We start from the raw sequence: 5,092 nt of genomic DNA, 5'->3' as shown, positions 1-5,092 counted from the left end.
TGGGGAGCCTCAGGCCTTGACCATGCCCCCTGTATTAGTCTGTTTTGTGTTGCTATAACAGAATTACCTGAGACTGGGTAATTTATAAGGAAAAGAGGTTTATTTGGCTTATGATTCTGGGACAGCTGCATCTGGCACAGGCCTCAGGCTGCTTCTACTCATGGTAGAAAGTGGCAGGTACAAGCAGATCACATGGTGAGAAGAAGCGAGAGAGAGAGAGAGAGAGGAGGTTCCAGGGTCTTTTAAACAATCATCTCTCATGGGAACTAATAGAGCAAGATCTCACTCAGGCCCCCTCCCACAGAAACAGCATTATTCCATTCATGAGGGATCTGCCCCCATGACTCAAACTGCCACACTGAGGATCAGATTTCCATGAATTCTGGGAGGATAATACATCCAAACTCCATCACCACCCCCTTCCCGACACGTGTAGCCAGCCCAGTAATGACCACCAAGCCGTTGCAGGAAGTGCCCTGGGCTCTCCTGAGCTAGGGTGGTGGGGGCCTCAGGCCTTGGCCATGCCCCCTTGACACAGGCAACCAGCTCAGTGATGACCACCAAGCCACAGCAAGAAGGGCTTCGGGTTCCCAAGCTGGGATGGTGGGGGGTGAGGGCTTTTGCCACACCCCCCTGACATCTGCACCCAGCCCAGCAATAACCAAGCCACTGCTGAAAGCCCCCCAGTCTCCCCTGTGGGAATGAGGGGGGTGCCACAGGCCTCAATCCCGCCCCTCCTCCTTCCTTCTTCTTCCATCCCATTTCCTTCCCCTTCCCCTCTGCTCCTCCCTCCCAACTGCTCCACGACAACATCCTAGAATGTAAAATATAATATTAATAAAATTACATTTTCTTAAAAAGTAAATGAATAAGGGCCGGCACGTAGCTCACTTGGGAGAGCGTGGTGCTGAAAACACGAAGTCAAGGGTTAAGATCCCCTTACTGGTCATCTTTTATTAAAAATAAATAAATGAATAAATGAATGAATTACTCTTAAAAAGAAAGTTAAAGACTGGGCTAAAAAAATCCCCAAAAAAACCAAAAAAAAAATCTTACTCTTATAAGAGCTGCCCCGGACACCTTGAGAGCAGGAGGTGGTCCCAGAAGCAGTTGGCCAACTACAGCCACGAGGAGAGCCAGCCTCAGGGTGAAGCTGACACTAGAAGGCTGAGTAGAAAAAAGGAGATCTTGATGGCCCTAATGAGCTGTCAAATCAAACCAAACATGCTGCAGGCTTCACCTCTGGACTTCCACCTGCATGAGCCCATAAATCCCCTTTCCTGCTTAAGCCTTCTGTGACATACAACCAAATGCCCTCCAACTGGTGCCCATGATTAAGGGACCTGGTTGAGCAATTCAGTGTCAAAGAAATAGTGCCAGACTTGACCTCAAAGGCTTGAGTTCCACTGTGGCCTCAATCAGTCGAGTTACTGAAGCAAGTCATTATTACTAATTTCTCCGAGCCTTGATATCTTCATCTGTAAAATGTAAACCTCCCAATGTAACCCTCTGTGTAAACTGTCACACACTATGCCAGAGTGTGTTCCTCTGGATAAGGGTGGTAGGGAAAATTCCCATGATTTTTTTTTAAGAAGAAAAAAGATGGGTTATATAAAGTAAAACAAGTTTATTTAGTGCAGGACTTTTCAGAGTGCTTACTGTGTTAATGTGATTTATGTGATTTGTGAGTCCACTATCCAGGTTCCCCAGAATGTTTTTGACCACAGAATGTGTTTGATCATCTCAATTGACATGAGTGTTTCAAAGAATAATCTTTGGGAAATGCTGCATTCTACCCTCATGAAGAATTAAGGATGAGACATTTTAAAGCACAGGTGAGGATTTCCCATCTTTAAAAATAAATTTTTTTTACTTAGTTTTATTTTTTTGGTGGCTGGCCCGTGCTGGGATCCGAACCCTTTATATCTTGGTGTTACACAGCAGTGCTCTAACCAACTGAGCTAACCAGCCAGGCTGGATTTCCCATCTTTTAAAAAAGTTACTATAACAGTGTAACGCCTAGAACAGAGTCTGGCATGTAGAATGTGCTCAAGTCGTTTGTTGAATGATTGAATAGACATCACACTCTACGTGTCTGAAGCAGTGATTCTCAAATCAAAGTGCCTAGGACCCACCTGGGGATTTTATTAATTCTAGGGCAGGGCTTGCGATTCTGCATTTCTAACCTCATCCCAGGGATACCACCGCAGCTGGTCAGTGAAGCTTATTTTGAGTAGCAAGCACAGATGACTTGTGGTGTTAATTACCTTTTGGGGCCTCCCTCCACTATGCGATTGAGAATCCCTTGTAAATAGGGGCCACATCACATTGGTCATTTGGAACTAAGCTGCCCAAGTCTGAATCCTAGCTCCACCACTCCCTAGCTGTGTGTCTTCAAGCAAATTAATTAACTTTTCTGTACGTCAATTGCCTTATCGGTAAAATGGAGTTAATAATAGTACCTAACAATGATTTTTTGTGAGTATTGAGTTAATATATACAAAATACTGAGAATGAGGCCTAGCACATTAATAAGCCCTTAACAAAAGCTTATTATTAATCATTTTACTCCCTACAATGAACAAGGGAATCTTGTACAAAGTAAGCAGTGATAGTATTTGTTGACTGAATGACTGAAAATAAAAATTTCAGGAACCTTAAATGTGAGTATTAAATACCAGAGAGAGTGGGATTGCTGATGTATGGGCTCAATAGACAGGGAAGGGAAAGGACTCAGAAATACTGGCCATGGCCCATGCCTCAGTAAGGTTGCCAGATAAAATACAGGACACCTAGTTAAATATAAATTTTAGGTAAACAAGAAATCATTGTTTAGTATAAGTATGTCCCAGATATTGCATACGACATACTTGTAGTAAAAAGTGATCTTCTAGGACCGGCCCGTGGCTCACTCAGGAGAGTGCGGTGTTGATAACACCAAGGCCGCGGGTTCGGATCCTATATAGGGATGACCGGTTGCTCACTTGGGAGAGCGTGGTGCTGACGACACCAAGTCAAGGGTTAAGATCCCCTTACCAGTCATCTTTAAAAAAAAAAAAAAAAAGTGATCTTCTGAAATTCAAATTTAACTGGGTGTCCTGTACTTTTATTTGCCAAACCTGGCAATCCTACCCATGACCCTACTTGTCTGCTTGGCACACTCCTCTGGGAAGCATTTCCCAGCATCCCCATCTCGACTGATCTGTCATAACTGGCTGGAGGAGGGATTAGAGCCTTACTTTAATAACCAAGAACCTGAGGCTCACACAAGGCAGGCCTTGCCCAAAGCCAGGAGCCTGGCCTCCCAGTGCCCTTCTCTCTTCAAACAGGGGACAGTGGGAGATGTGGGGTGGGCTTTAGGGTAGAGAGTGGGGCTGCCAGTAGACTGCACTGTGGCTGGAGCTGAGACACTGACTCCTGGGGAGAGGAAGGGAGGCTCCTGGCCATGCTCCATGGAGGAGGACTGCACACTTCGAAGGGCGTTGGGCCAGAAACTCCTCTGCACACGAGCCACAGCCCTGGCACCTCAGGACTGCACATGTCAGCCTTATGCAAGTCTCCCTCCTGGGGAAGACAGTTGACCAGCCTGGATAAGCCTCGAACCTTTTGGAAGAGCTGATACAGAAAGAATGGCTGGGAAAAGCCATTAAATCATTTACTGAGGAATGAAAACGTGGAGGGGGATAACAGGCGACAAGTACTGAGCCCACACCATTTCCAGGCACCGTGCCAAGCACTTCATGCATATCAATTCCTTCCATCTTCACAACTCCATGAGACACTGTGTTTCATTGATTCCAAGTCACAGCTTTTTCCCTCACATTTCAACATCTCCGAAATCAAGCTGCATCTTACAATCAATGGCCTGACAGTTTATTTGGCAGCATTTAAAATTCTTGATGGTACATACAATGCTGGTGCGAGATTTGATAAACTGTAGTGGGAATTGTTATCATCCTCAATTGTGAGTCACATTCAATAGATAAAGATGTTGAGGTTATTAACTTGCCCAAGATCACAGAGCAAGCAGATGGCAGAGTTGGGGTTTGAAACTCAAGGAAAGAGCTTGTGGTGTGGTAAGGGAAGGAAACAAGGACACAAACGCCTGGAAGAAAAAGAGGTAGGTTGCTTTGGGCTAGAGAACCAGTTTTCAGCTCTGTCTGCTCAATAGAATCTCCAGGGAGACTTAACATAATCCCCTATCCCTAGGTGCATCCAGACCAGGATAGGTCAGAATCAGGGCTGAGGTCCTCCTGGTGGAACGATGAGGGAAGATTTACAGAGGAAGAAGCATTTGTGTTCAGTCCTGGGTTTGAGAAAGGCACCCCTACAGGGAGAGTGCTGTGCACAGGACTTGGGGTGCATGTGAGGGTGCAGCCTGCTGGCCCCACGTGTGGCTCAGTGCCTGGCCTATAGAAAACTTTCAGTAACTCTGGCTGTGGAAGAAGGAAAGGACAATGCTGGGTACCTCCCATCTACCTTGTTACCTGGCACCTTTAGGAGCTTCTCCAGCATCCAAGCTTGGCATCTGGCAATGTGCCCTGCTTTGTAGAAACTTCTAAGCTCTGGAAACGTCACGCTCGCTGAGACAAGCTCAGCGAGTCTCCGTTCCTGCAGGCTTGGGAAGGGCCAATGCCACCTTCCTTGGAGAGTTGAGAGCAGAGTTAGGAGCAGGGGCTGCGGCGGCAGGGTCTGGAGCTCCCCTTGCCCAGGGGGCAACACGGCACATCACTTACCTTCTCTGACGCTCGGCTTTTCCTTCTAGAAATGGCAATGCCAATACCTACTCGGAATATTGTCGTGAGGATTCAATGAGGACATGGTTCCACATGCTTCCCACAGTGCCTGGACATGGTACCAAGCTTAACTGGGAAACACCACGTGTGAGGCACGGCCCTAACATCACAGCTGTGGTGCCTCAGGAGCCTGCAAGGATGGCAGATCACGAGGTCACGCGGGAATGCACACTCAAGCCTGCTCTACCCTTGACTTGCTGTCCTGTCACTGGGCCTCAGTGTCTTCACCTCTGGACTCACTTCCAGCTCTGCTCCTTGCGATAGGTAGGAGGCCCAGCCGGAGGGAGGCACCATCT

This window comes from Galeopterus variegatus, unplaced genomic scaffold, assembly GCF_000696425.1.
Source record: "Galeopterus variegatus unplaced genomic scaffold, G_variegatus-3.0.2 Scaffold15063, whole genome shotgun sequence".
NCBI classification, from domain to species: domain Eukaryota; kingdom Metazoa; phylum Chordata; class Mammalia; order Dermoptera; family Cynocephalidae; genus Galeopterus; species Galeopterus variegatus.
The sequence above is the reverse complement of the archived record's forward strand: the minus strand, read 5'-3'. Positions refer to the sequence as shown.